This window comes from Oryctolagus cuniculus, chromosome 2 (genome assembly GCF_964237555.1).
Source record: "Oryctolagus cuniculus chromosome 2, mOryCun1.1, whole genome shotgun sequence".
Lineage (NCBI taxonomy): Eukaryota > Metazoa > Chordata > Mammalia > Lagomorpha > Leporidae > Oryctolagus > Oryctolagus cuniculus.
In genome coordinates, this window is record NC_091433.1 from 98,428,150 (window position 1) to 98,443,136 (window position 14,987).

Here is a 14,987-nt window from a genome sequence, read left to right on the forward strand (position 1 = left end):
TGGAGAGTGAACAAGCAGATGCAAGATCTTTCTGTCTCTGCTTCTCACTGTCTGTAACTCTCCCTGTCAAATAAATAAAATAAAATATTAAAAAAGAAAGCCATATGAAGACACACAGAAAGGAGAATGTCATGACAAAGGGGCAGAAATTAGAGAGATACAGCTTCTAGCCAGTGAATGCCAATGATTGCAGGCAATCATCAAAAGCTAGGAAGAGGCAAGGAGGCATTCTTCTCCAGAGCCATTAGAAGGAACGTGGCCCTGCGGACACCCTGGTATCAGACTTCCGGCCTCCAGAACAGAAAAAGAATATATTTTTATTCCGTATTTTTATACATTTATTTATTTTTGAAAGGGGGAAAAGAGAGGGAGAGAGAATGGTAGAGGGATAGAGAATGAGAGGGAGAAATCATCCTTTGATTTCCTCCCTAAATGCACACAGCAGCCATGCCTGTGCCAGGTCAAAGCCAGGAGCTTGTAACTCAATCTTGGTTTCCCACATAGGTAGCAAGACCCAGCCTCACTTGCTGCCTCCAGGGATGCACATTAGCAGGACGCTGGATGTGACAGTGAAGCCTGGACTCAAGACTAGTCCCACTGATGTAGGAGGCAGTCAGCATTATAAATGGTTGGCCAAATGCCTATCCCATTTTAGTTGTTTTAAGTCTCCTAATTTGTCATGATTTTTATGGCAGCCTAGGAAATAATACACATTCAAATGCTTCCATTTTTTACTCTGAAACATCAGATTCCACATTTATTCACTAGTAAGGCATAAATCTTTCAGTCTGTCCTTCTCCAAGATAAATCTTCATTGCTTCAAATATTTTTGATGTAGCAGAATTACCACAACCTGGCTGATTCTATACCCTGCAACTCTATGGAATTCATTTTTGGATTTAATCATTTTTAAAATTTTCCTTTTTAAAGATATGTCTATTTTAGTTCAGCCACCACCTGCCATTCTGATATACCATATGCACACTGGTTAGAGAGTCCTGGCTCCTCTACCTCCTATCCAGCTTCTTGCTAATGCACTGAAAAGTCAGGGGAAGATGGTGCAGGTGCTTGGGCCTCTGCAACCTATGCTTCTGGCTCCTCAGCCATGCCACTGTAGACATTTGGACAGTGAACACAGGATCAAAGATCTCTCTCTCTCTCTATCTCCCTGTAACTCTGTCTTTCAAATAAATGAAATAGATCTTCAAAAATATTTGTTTGCTATGTTTTCTTGCTATATTTATTTATTTGAAAGGCAGTTACAGAGAGAGAGAATCAGTTCTCCCACCTGCTGGTTCACTTCTCACATGAACTGCAATAACCAGGTCTGGGACAGGCCAAAGCCAGGAGCTAGGAGCTTCTTCCAGGTCTCCCATGTGGTTGCAGGGGCCCATTCACTTGGACCTTGGACCCAGGTATATTACCTGAGAACTGGGATGGAAGTTGAGCAGATGGAACCCACATTGGTGTCTATATGAGATGCTGTCATTACAGGAGGCCACTTAACCTCTGCTGCCACAGTGCTGGTCCCTGTTTGCTTAAAAGCAGGAGACTCTGAGATAGGCAGAGACAGATGGGGAAAGAGAGTGCAAATGATAGTGAGAAAGTTTATTTTTTTAAATGGTTACAACAGCCAGATCTGGGACAGGCTGAAGCCAGCAGCCAGAAAATACATCATTGTCTTTTACATTGGGTAACAGGCACATAAGGCTTGGGCTATCCTCTGCTGCTTTCCCAGGCATACCAGCAAGAAACTGGATCAGAAGCAAAGTAGCTGGGATTTGAGCTGGCACTCTGATATGGAATGCTGGCAACACAAACAATGGCTTGACATGCTGCACAATTCGGGACACTGAATAGCTTTCTCTCATGGAATCATTACGGTTTCCTAAATACTTAAGTTCCAGTTTTATTTCTTTTTGTCACTAATTGCTCCCACTAGATGTTTCAGTCTTATACACAATTGAAGTAATGAGAGTAGACATCCTTGTATTTTTTGTTGTTATAGGAACTGTTTTTATTTTCTTTTTTTAGGATTTGTTTATTTATTTTAAAGTTAGAGTTACACGGAAAGAGAAGAGGCAGAGAGAGATAGAGGGGTCTTCCATCCACTGGTCCACTCCCCTGATGGCCACACCAGCTGGAGGTGTGCCGATCCGAAGCCAGGAGCCAGAAACTTCCTCCAGGTCTCCCACATGGGTACAGGGGCCCAAGGACTTGCGCCATCTTCTACTGCTTTCCCAGGCCATAGCAGAGAGCTGGATCGGAAGAGAAGCAGCTGGACTAGAACTGGCACCCATATGGGATGCCAACGCTTCAGGCCAAGGCTTTAATCCACTGCACCACAGCGCCACCCTGGAAATGTTTATATTTTTAAGGAGTCAGGAGAGACAGAGCAAAATCTTCTATGCTCTGGTTCATTCACTTTCCTGATGGCTGCAATGGCCAGCCTTGGGCCAGCCCAAAGACAGGAGCTTCTTTTGGGTCTCACATGGGTTACAGAGGCCCAAGCATTTGGAGAATCTTCTGCTGACTTTTCCTGATTATTCAAAGGGAGCTTCATCAGAAGTGGAGCATCTGGGACATAAACCAGTGCCCACATGAGAGGTTGGCATCAGATGGTGACTTTACCCAGTATTCCACAATGTCTGCCTGAGAAGAAAAATTTTCACTGTTGACGGTGCTGTTAGCTGTGAGCTTGTCATTTATGGCCTTTATTTTATTGAGATACATTTCTTTTTTTAAAATATTTATTATTTGAAAGTCAGAGTTACACAGAGAAAGGAGAGGCAGAGAGAGAGAGAGAGAGAGAGAGAGAGAGAGGTCTTCCATCTACTGGTTCACTCCCCAAATGGTGGCAACAGCCTGATCTGTGCTGATCCAAAGCCAGCAGCCAGGAGCTTCTTCTAGTTCTCCCATGTGGATGCAGGGGCCCAAGGACTTGGGCCATCTTCTACTGCTTTCCCAGGCCATAGCAGAGAGCTGGATAGGAAGTGGAGCTGCCGGGTCTTGAACCAGCACCCATATGGGTGTTAACCCACTGCATCACAGCGCTGGCCCTTGAGATACATTTCTTGTACACTTAATCTCTTAACAGTTTTTTTTTTTTTCATGAAAACAGAAATTTCACCAAATGCTATTTTTGCATCAATTGGCATGATCACATGTTTTTTCCATTTAAAAATTTATGCACCTATGCAGGTGCAGGGGCCCAAGGACTTTGTCACAAGCACCTACTGTCATGCAGCTCGACAGTAGCAAGTGCAACATACAACTTGTCAGTCATGGGGAAGAAAGGAACACACTCACACAAGATTGCTTTTCCTATGAACGATTTTTATTGTTTACACACCAGGGACACACCAGGGGTTTATTATATTATTCCACTGCTTAGTTATTAGGATCAATATACTCATCTATATCAATATGCTTATCAATTTTTCCATTTAACATTCTTAATATAACTGCTTAACATAACTACTTGGCCTGATAACCTAACTTAACATAACTACTTAGCACACTTATCAATATCACTAATGTCACTATCAATATTACTTAGCATAACTTATAGCTGACTTAACACACTTGCTGAATTAGCTTAACGTAACTACTTATCTTAATATATACCTCACTTAACAATATCATTTATTGGCCAGAAAATCAATATTCTTATACCACAAGTCACAACAAACACTATTAAAGTAATCTCAAGTACTAGCACAATGAACAACACAAGCACAGCAAACTATTCAATACATAACATTGGTTTGCTACATATCTAGGCTCGCATCACTGTCACAAATGTGTTTCTCCTGTGGGGAGTGTCCAGTGTCCAGGGTTCAACATCCCAGCAGGGACGGACCTCAGATCAATCATAGGCAGCAGGCCTAGAGTCCTTGGATGAAGAGTGAAGTGTGAGGCGATGAGATGGTGAGGTGGTGAGGTGAGGCGATGACTCGAGCAGTACAGTGACAGCTCTGCCACTCATGCACAGCAGTGAGGCAATGAGGCAGCGAGGTGGCGGCTTTGCTGGTCAGGCAGGGTGGCATGGTGGCAATGCAGTAGCTCCACTGGCCTCCTGATCCCATCTTCGCTTTATCGCTTTGTGCCACGTAGCAAGAGAGCTAGCAGGCTGGCTCTTCAGCTCCAAGTGCAAGGAGATCCAGAGGTTCACACGTACTGAGCCCCCCCCACCCACACACACAGAGTGGGGTATTACAGCTCAGAGACAGCTCTGCAGATTGGCTTGTGCCACTACCTGCTCCATGCAGAGTAGCAGGCTGCCTCTTCGGCTCCAAGTCCATGCTTATAAATTAGCTTTTAAATGGTCAGGGATTGAGGTAGTAATCTTAAGTCTCCATGCACAAGTCCTCCCTTGTAAGGAGGACTCTATGGTTGAGCATGACCAAAGTCCCCTGCCTCAGTTTTCTCACCTTCAAGTACACCCATAAGGTGAGAATAGATTCATGCATCTTCCATTTGCATGACACCTCAAGATTCTGTTCATTCAGCCATTCATCATCATGTGCCTGCCCATTGATGTGGCTCTGTGGAGGTCTGGTGGCATGAGAGGTTTATGCTAAGAAGACAAGACTAGAAAAAAGCCTTCCTATGAAAGAGGGAATCTCAGGGTTAAAAAGATTCTGGCTTCAAATGTGGGGAGCTCCCACAGTCCCCTCAGCCAAAGCCAGAGATGATTTTCTCTTTCTTGGTTATGCCTCTCTGCAAAGACATGGGCACTAGGATAGAAGTTGGGAGATCCCAGCCTTGTCCAGGTTGTTGATTGGTTTGACAGCCTGCCAGTCAAGATCCGTGTTCTGATCCCAGCTTTAGTAATCAAACTTCTACCTACCATTTTTCTATTTTCATTTAATACAATGGTATCATTTCTAGGCTCTGCTACCTCTGAGATCTGACCCTTTTTTTAAATTAATTAACTTATTTGAAAATCAGAGTTACAGAGAGATAGAAGGAGAGGCAGAGAGAGAAAGAGGTCTTCCATACGCTGGTTCACTTCCCAATTGGCTGCAATGGCCAGAGCTGCACTGCTCAGAACCCAGGAGTCAGGAGATTCCTCCAGGTCTTCCCATGAGTGTGCAGAGGCCCAAGGACTTGTGCCATCTGCTTTCCCAGGCCACACCAAAGAGCTGAATCAGAAGTGGAGCTGCTGGGAATTGAACCGGTGCCCATATGGGATGCTGGCACTGCTGGGGCTGGCTTTACCCTCTACACCACAGTGCCAGCCCTGAGATCTGACCTTAACCTGATGTTTCCTGCCTGATGGGCATGGCATTCACAAATGATATAGGTGATTGTATTGTGCACCTACAACTTTTATCACATTGTTTTTAATCATCTATGTCCTTGTCATCTGTCCACCAGGACTGAAATTGCCTTTAGGGTAATCATGATATTCACATTATTCATGTTGCATCAACTATACCCAGGAGAATACCAGGCATAATGCAGACAAGTCATCCCTGTCTCCATTCATCCTCTGCTCCTCATTCCCACAGTGCTAGGGGCTCTTGCTCTTCTCCTCCTCCTCCACCCCTCCCTCTGCACAGCTACCACCACCATGAGACCTACAAACAATGCTCCTCTACTCCCTCTGAACCCATACACTCTCCAGTTCCAGTGGATCCTAACAGGATGACATATCAAGTGTGGAGGTTTAGTTGTACTCATGAAGCGAAGCTACAGTGCTCCACTATCACTAAGTGAATTTGAATTGTAGATGTTGGCATTGAAAGCTCTGATTGTTGTGCTCAGTTCTTATGGCCCTGTGCCAACTGAGGACATGGCAGAAATTAAGGAGATGCCTGCCTGCATATTACATTCAGTTAGGAGCCACAGAGCTCTGCAACATTGTTGTTGGATCCCTTTCCATTTATTCACTGCTCAAACCTATTGCTTTCTTTTCTGCTTTGTGTCCACCACTCATATCAGAGAACCCAAGACAAAGTGAGTTTTTTAATGAGTCATGATGGTGAGCCAGTGGCTAGACACCTTACTTGGACTTTATAATGTGTATTTTGGTTATTCCAGGAAATTGTATTTTTAAGGATTTGTTCATTTATTTGAAATAGTTACACAGAGAGAGAAGGAGAGAAAGAAAGAGAGGGAAAGGTCCTCCATTCGTTGGTTCGTTCCCAATTGGCTGCAATGGTCGGAGCTATGTCAATCTGAAGCCAGGAGCCTGGAGCCTCTTCTGGGTCTCCCATGTGGGTGCAGGGGCCCAAGGCTTTGGACCATCTTCTGCTTTCCCAGGCCATAGCAGAGAGCTGTAGCAGAAATGGAGCAGCCAGGACATGAACTGATGCCCGTATGTGATCCTCCCCACCCTGCCCCAGGAAAAAATCTTTCACTTCTGTCCTGCTTAAGTGTGTGTGCTTTAGTTTCCTAAGGTTGGTGAATATATGAATTGTGGATTAGCGAAGTATTCCAAATTTAGCTTTGAATTATATGATTTTGTGAGCTTTTTAATTTAACTTTTTTTTATAAATATTGACCATTACTATACTTTTTAAAAAATACTTATTTATTTATTTATTTGAAAATCAGAGTTACACAGAGAGAGGAGAGGCAGTGAGACAGAGAGGTCTTCCATCTGATGGTTCACTCCCCAGTTGGCCACAATGGCCAGAGCTGTGCCGATCCGAAGCCAGGAGCCAGGACCTTCCTCCCAGTCCTCCATGCAGGTGCAGGAGCCCACGGACTCGGGCTATCCTCTACTGCTTTCCCAGGCCACAGCAGAGAGCTGGATTGAAAGTGGAGCACTGGTTCTCAAACCAGCGCCCATATGGGATGCCAGCACTTCAGGCCAGGGTGTTAACTTGCTGCGCCACAGTGCCAGCCCCTGAATTTAACTTTTTTATTTAGATTGTGTTTATAGGCACTGATGATTATGTCTTCTAGTTTCTAAGTAACTGCATCATAACGAGGACCATTGTATATTGTAACAGTTAAAAATATTTGGCTTGATGATCAACATAAGGCTTAAGAGATAGTAGCTACCCATGAGGTTTTGTGTCCTGGATTTAGGGGAAGTTTATAAGTCAATTGAAGGTAGCCTTTTAAAAAAAAAAGATTTATTTTTATTTATTTGAAATTCAGAGTTCCACAGAAAGAGTAGAGGCAGAAGGAGAGAGGCAGTGAGAGAAGAGGGAGAGAGAGAGAGGGAGGTCTTCCATCCGATGGTTCACTTCACAATTGGCTGCAATGGCCAGAGTTGTGCCAATCCGAAGCCAGGAGCCAGGAGCCTCCCCTGGGTCTCCCATGCAGGTGCAGGGCCCCAAGGACTTGGGCCATCTTCTACTGCTTTCCCAGGCCATAGCAAAGAGCTGGATCAGAAGAGGAGCAACTGGGACTAGAACTGGCACCCAAATGGGATGCTCGCACTTCAGGCCAGGGCATTAACCTGCTGCACCACAGCACCAGCCCTGAAGGTAGCCTTTTATTACTGATGAACGTTAATGTACTGAGAACACCTTGTCTATTAAATAATAAAGTCCAAATGAAGATTTACACATGAGTTCCCTCCTGCCTCATCTACTATTGAAATCATGTTGTTTCTGCTTTTTAGATCTCCCTGTAATCTGTTGCCTCTTCTTCACGCTCACTGCCACCATACCTTGGTTCAGATCCTACTAAATTACCTTTGATATACTTTTTAATTGACCTATCTGCTTTTTATTTTTCTTACCTTTGTGTCAAAAGCCTTTTAGTTCACCCCAGCTTTTTCCTGACTGCTCAGGATCTCTTACTCCAATATCTAGGAAAATCATATGGCTGGTAGTTCTTTCAACTCACCACACAAAAGAATGCTCAGTAAATGCTTACTAAATAGTGGATGGAATGCCTTACAAAGCTAGGGTGAATATTTAACCTACTTGGCCCTGGATGGTTTCTGTTCATACATTTCAACCCTGTGTCATTATTAATATGTCTCTTTTATTATCAAATTTGTCTCTGAGCAACAAATTATATATCCATCTAATTGTGGCAGTTATCAAATAGATATCTATTTCATTGTCTCTTCAACTAGGTAGTTCTCAGGGATCAGAAATTGTATTTGTTTAATTTTTATATCCTCATTTATTCATTCAACTAAAAGAATGACTCTATCAAGATGCTGAGTTTTCATGTCAAAGCAAACATGTTTCCTGCCCTCCTGAATTTTCAATCTGGCAAGAAAAAGCAGTCTACACAAAGAATATTGCCTGATATAATAAACATTAGTGTGAAATGAATGGATACATTTAAGCATTCCTAATCCAGCAATTCTAATCCCATGAATTATAATTGACAGAAGTAATAACAAACAGAACTCCATGTCATCTGCTTCCATTTACATCTCTACTTAAAATCTTAAAAATCAAACACCACACATATACCTAAGAACGCATAATATTTATATGCTATCTTGATATTAAACATGAGACAAATAACCATACAGCAATAGCAACTTTGAATCTCCTTTCTTTTTTAGATAAGTTGTAATCCTACGTGTTTCTCTACAGTGAAGATTAGCATTGTAGATACTCTTCCTCTCCCTCACTTTTTATTTTAGAGATGAGAAACCTGGGTTTTTAGAAACTGAGCCCCAAGATAAAAGAAATATTTCCTTTTTTAAAGAAGATTTTTTTTTTATTTGAAAGATGAAGTACAGAGAGGCAGAGGCAGAGAGAGAGAGAAGTCTTCCATCCACTAGTTCATTCCCCAAATGGTTGCAATGGCCATAGTTAAGCTGATCCAAAGCCAGGAGCCAGGAAGTTCTTCTGGGTCTCTAATGTGGATGCAGGGTCCCAGGCATTTGGGCCATCTGCTGCTGCTTTCCCAGGCTAGAGCAGAAAGCTGGATTGACAGTGGAGCAGCAGGGACTTGAACCAGCACTCATATGGAATGCCGGTGCTGAAGGTGGAGGCTTAGCCCACTATGCTACAGTGCTGGTCCTGAATTCTTAAACCAATATTTCATTTGGTTGGCCTTTAACCTAGACTTTTTAACCATATTTCCATGGGCAAATTCAATTCTAAACTCTTTCCACCTCAGATTCCTCATGTAAATTGATAAACTGTCTCCAGAATTAATCTAAGGTATAAATGATACAAAGTAAGGCACTTACTCCATTAATCTGGCCCCGAGAAGATACTTGGCAATGTTAGTTCTGTATTTAGTTCTGCTGTTTTTTTTTTGTTGTTGTTGTTGTTTTGTTTTTTGTTTTTTGTTTTTTGTTTTTTTGTACTTGTTGAATTAGAGGGTGGTGTAAAATGATTTTTAAAGAACAACAAACATCAACAAGAAACAAATAAAAATCGTATTCTCATATCTAGGTGTTAAACTACACCGTGTACACCTGTGCTAAGTTACATTGATTGTTGTCATTCATTACTTGAGAGAAGCCGTCCAGGAATAAAGCAGCAGGGGGATTTTTCTGAGGGAAACAGCGTGTGTGAGGGAACCGCGATTTGGGACTCCGCAGCAGTGGCTGTCACTTCTTAAGATTTTGTTCAGGAAAGGAAGAACAAACAGCAACTGGCCCTTGAGATTTGGGGTGGGAAGGAAGGGAAGGAGGGATGTAAACAAGAGCAAACGCCCTCTGGTTCCCAGCCTGTCTCCACCCACCCCACACTGAAGCCCGAGGAGAGGGCCAGTAAGTCTATCGAGGAATGCCCTGGCCTGGACTCCATTTCCCAGAGTCACCCGGTGCTGTAACGCTCTTCGCGCTGAACGCCCGTGCGTGTGAATGTGGGAGAACGTGCGCATGCGCGTGCCTTTCCCTGTGGCTCCGGGTTGGGAACGGAGGAAGTTCATTTACTGATCAGAGAGGTCCCTGAGAGGCCGCGCTGCGCCTTCTCCCACATTCACTGGGGAGTCTTGCTCTGCAAGTGCAATTGCAGGCGGTTCGGGAGCACACGCCCCGGACCTGCCGCCCGCTGCTTCTGTGCCTCCGCGTCTGCCACCCCTGGGTCCCAGGTTCCAGCGACTTCCGTCCCACACTCCGCTTTGCTCCCCGTGTGTCCTGAAGAAAGGGGACGTGCTCCCGAGATTTTCCACGGCAAGTATGGAGAACAGGAGGGGCATCTATGCGTGTGTGGGAGGGGGTGGGCGGCTCCCAGACCTCGATCACTTGCTTCTCAGTGATCCTGGGAGCTTCTCCGGCAGAGTCAAGGCTGGAACCAGGTGTTGTGTCTCCCACCACCGCTTCCCAGTCTGCCAATGCTCGGCCAGTCCCACGGGCTGCCTCGTTCAAATTCTCCTTAAAGTACAGTGGACGAGGAACGGTACAAGCACGGGAGTTGAGAGCATGGCGAAGGGAGGAATCCCATTCTCTGTATTTAAGTAAGCCCAGTTCTCACTTTGGGTGGGTCAAAGAATGCCTTCTGGCTGGGCATCTGGCTATATCCCATGGTAGTTCCAGCTGGGCGGGGCTTGGTGGCCCTCAGCCGGAGCCCGAGGCAGCAGAGAGGTGGGGTTGGAGGATCAGAGTAGGATCTGGCTCATGGCCCCCATGCTGGACCCTGCGACACATTTCACAGCTGGGGCGCTATGTGTTTGGCTGTGTTTCCCAGCGGCAATGTGAAGCTTGTGCAGTAGCTTTGTGGATTGATCTCTCCACCGTTTTAATTAACAGACTCTTTCAATCTGGAGCTTGAGGCCATGGAAACGTAGCTGATTTATTTTCCTGCTTTTTGGTTTCTGTCTTCAACCCTTCTTTCTTCTCATGATATTATGGATGTGAACTATTATTATCTGCTGCTAATCCCTTTGCAAAGTGAGAAGTGAACTGAAGTTAATGCAAGTCTACCGTGTGAGTGAGTCAATAATGAGCTATTTTAATATGGATTTTCATTAAGTGGAGAGCTATGAAAACATAAATACAGAAAAGTAACAATTTTTCTCTTCCCTCACTCAACGCTCCGCCAAACTGATTATCTTACAATCCATACTCTTTTGATTAAGAGGGCCAGTTACTTTTTTTTTTTTAAGGTTTTATTTATTTATTTGAAAGGTAGAGTTACAGAGAGGCAAAGGCACAGAGAAAGAGAGAGAGGTCTCCCATCTGCTGGTTCACTCCCCAGATGGTCACAACGGCCAGAACTGCATGACTTCAGAGTCAGGAGCCAGGAGCTTCTTCCAGGTCTCCCACACAGGTACAGGGGACCAAGCACTTGGGCCATCTTCAACTGCTTTCCCAAACCACAGCAGAGAGCTGGATCAGAAGCGGAGCAGCCAGGTCTCGATGGTTTTATCTGCTCAGCCACAGCACCAGCCTCACGTTACTTTTCTTACTCTGGGTTCTGTGTTTAACCCCATGACATTTTCAACATGGGAGGATATTAGTGATAGATTTTCATAATGTCTGTGGTCTGTGGAAGCCTTTGTACAGGTGTTAATGTGAGGAAGGGTAAGGAAGAAATAAAATATGCCCCTCCCCCCAACAGAGATGCCCACACAGTAGGGTAAAAGATGTGGCTTTGGGCTAGCACTGTGGCTCAGTAGGTTAATCCTCTGCCCGCATAGCCAGCATCCCATATGGGCACTGGTTCAAGTCCCAGCTGCTCGTCTTCTGATCCAACTCTCTGCTATGGCCTGGGAAGGCAGTAGAAGATTGCCCAAGTCCTTGGGCCCCTGCATCCACATGGGAGACCCAGAAGAATCTCCTGGCTCCTGGCTTAAGATCAGTGCAGCTCTTCTGGCCATTTTGGCCATCTGGGGAGTGAACCAGCAGAAGGAAGACCTTTCTCTCTGCCTATCCCTCTCACTACCTGTAACTCTACCTCTCAAATAAACAGCATTCTTCCTCTCAAGCCCAGTGTGTTTTTTACCTTTTCTCCCATGTACTCCCTATCACAGTGCTTGTGGGTGGACAAGCAGTGATGTGTTTCTGCTGAAAAGAGCTGCTTCACACCCAGGAAACAACTGTAAGACACTTTCTCAGCAACTGTGTTGTGTGTACATTAATACGAACTTGAAAACAGCCAAGAACAGGATTCCTAGACTACTCAGCCTAACTGACTGTCCTTGGGACATCATTCCCTGCTCTGCTATGTTTCTGGCAAGTTCTTAAAAGTTTTTAGGAGAGACATGTTTCATAAGAGGGACATAACCTGGTATTGTAGCAGTGATGTCTTTAAGAAAAGGTGCCATGTGAGGAAGCAGTCTGACGTGTCCATTCATCTTCCGATTGATAACTCTCATTGATGTCTAGCACAGGGTGGCAGAAGGCAATCCTCCTTCTGAATTGCATCAAGCCAGGAGGATTCATCTACAGTTTATCTGAGCTTTCTTTGTATGAGGGAATAACCAAAATACTACCTTGTATAGGGTTTTTTTTTTTTTTTTAAGATTCATTTTATTTACTTGATAGGCAGATTTAGAGAGAGATGGAGAGACAGAGAGAGGTCTTCCATCCATTGGTTCACTCCTCAAATGGCCACAATGGCTTGGGCTGGGCCAGGAGCTTGCAGCTGCTTCTGGTTTTCACACTTGATTGCAGGGGCCCAAACACTTGGGCCGTCATCTTCTGCTTTCCCAGGTGAATTAGCATGGAACTAGATTGGAAATGGAGAAACCAGGTCTTGAACCAGGGCCCATGTATGGTGATGGCTCTACAAGGGGCTACTTAACCTACTACATCAGCCCCATGTGCATTTTTTTTAAAGTGGGGGGAGGGGTTAAATTTTTTCTAATATGACTCTCAATATAAAGATAATAACTTGTAGTAGATGATGATTTTGGTTATATTTTGAGTTTCATTAAATTTCTATATTTTTGAAGTTGAGTACTAGTAGTTATGTTATCCTTGCTTTGATAAACAAACTCTCTCCCATCCCTCATTTAAATGCTTTTTAAGATAGATTTATTTGGGGGGCTGGCACTGTGGCGTGGCAGGTGAGGCCACCACCTACAGTGCTGGCATCCCATATGGGTGCTGGTTTGAGATTAGGCCTTCTGCTGTGGCCTGGGAAACCAGTGGAAGATGGCCCAAGTTCTTGGGTTCCTGTACCCGATGGGAGACCTGACAGAGGCTTCTGGCTCCTGTCTTTGGATAGATCCAGCTCTGGCCATTGAAGACATTTGGGGAGTGAATCAGTGCATGGAAGACCTCTCTCTGTTCCTCTGCCTCTCTGTAACTCTGCCTTTTAAATAAATAAATAAATTTTTACATGCTACACCACGGTGCTGGCTCCAAAACCTAATAGGTTTTCTGGGTGCTTATCCTGGAGTTCACTTTGAGCACTAAGCACAGTTATTCTGTGTGATTTAATATTTCATGTTCCTTCTTATGGAAAAGCTTTTCTCATGTTCTGAGTGTCTGGTTGGGCTACATCTGCCCATAGTGGAAACTAAACCTCCATTTGGCACTTGCAGACAGAGTGCTGAGTCCTGCAATCTCCTGAATGAATTTAATCAGAAAATGTGTTTTGAAACATTTGGCCTGTGGGTAGACAGGGCAGTTTTCCTGGATCCCTGTGAGAAATAATGAACTGATGATGTGTTTCTACCCCACATTATATTCTGAGATTTACTTCATTTTATTTTCTTAAGAAAACTATATTTGAACTTTGCTCCCACCTTCTGAAATTTTTATGCTTCTGTCCTTATAACCATGGACATGAGTAGCCGTTTTCCTTCTCTTTATGATGCTATGAGAGCAATGGGGACATTGCAGCTCTCTCCCCTGGCAGCACATCTTCCTCAGTACGTCTCTGAATTAGACCCTGGGTTAACATGGCTGCACAAAAGGCATAGATTTAAACCCAGTGTACCTTTTGAATAAAAGTCATCATAAAATCAATATGCCTTTTAAACCTCTCATCTCTTGCTTTGAAATGTGTTGTGAATGTGTCTTTTATGTCAGTTCTGTAAGCCAGAGACTTCCCACTTAAGGCAGAAGGCTGCTGAGGGACAGCACAACTGTAGCTTTGCTCTGTTACTTTACTGTGGCTCCTCTCTCACCCTTTCCCTTTATTTGTTTCAAGATTTAAAAATTTTATTTTAAAGGCAGAGTTACAGAGAAAGAGGCAGGGACAGAAGGATGGAGATCTTGTGTCTGCTGGTTCACTCAAGAGACTGCAATAATGCTGGCCCAGCCTGGAAGTCCAACCAAGTCTCCACAAATGTCCACAATGGCCAGATCTGAGCTAATCTGAAGTCAAGAGCCAATAGCTTCTTCCAGGTCTCACATGTGGATATAGGGGACCAAGGATTTGGGCCATACTGTGCCACTTTCCCAAGCACATTAGCAGGCAGCTGGATTGGAAGTGGAGCAGCCAAGACCCAAACCAGTGACCATATGGGATGCAGGCCAGGGCCTCAACCAGCTGTGTCACAGCACCAGCCCCCAAAACTGACTTTCAAATAAATAAATCTTTTTTAAAGGATGGATCCTTTTTTAAAGGATTGGATTGGATCCCAGCATTTTATTTGGTGGTGGCTTAATCCACTGTGCCACAAAGCCAGACCACCCTTTATCCTTCTGATGATTTGTGTGTCCATATCTTGGTGATATCTGATGAACAAATGTTGGTATTACGTTAGACTCTTCTGTTTGGTTTTGGTTCTCATTTGTTGAGTTTATTTTGGCTGCCACTTTTGGGTAGCAAGCTGTGATGTCATCAGTGGCTAAAGCTGCCGTGTGTTAGGCTGGCACTGATTCTACCTTTCCATTTCTTCAAATAGAAGTGGAAAATGAAATCCTCTCAAAACTAACATGCTACAAAGTAACAACTGGAAATCAAGCTTCCTTTCTCACCTAACAGACCCAGCTGGTCTCTGTGTTTCTTATTTTAGCCCAAACCTATATCAGATTCCTAGAGGAGAAGGAAGCTTATTTTTTAAGGCAGAATTCATAGATGTGGCTATCCATTCACCTCTGAGAATTAAAGCCATCACTCTGCTTTTTGACTGGTTTTCAATTTGTGGTGGTGCCATCTCTCACAGGAGGACAGATTCCTCACAGAAGAATACACCTAGGTGGA

At 44.1% G+C, this 14,987-nt stretch overlaps 1 protein-coding gene across 1 annotated transcript in view; it reads left to right on the forward strand.

The window, feature by feature from the left end:
- The first annotated feature begins 9,744 nt into the window (after positions 1-9,744).
- LOC108175845 (zinc finger protein 569-like) overlaps positions 9,745-14,987 on the forward strand; it is a 32,756-nt gene continuing 27,513 nt past the window's right edge. The window contains exon 1 of the mRNA XM_070068658.1: positions 9,745-10,060. The gene's annotated coding sequence lies outside the window, so the exon portion shown is untranslated. The remainder of the gene's footprint in view (positions 10,061-14,987) is intronic.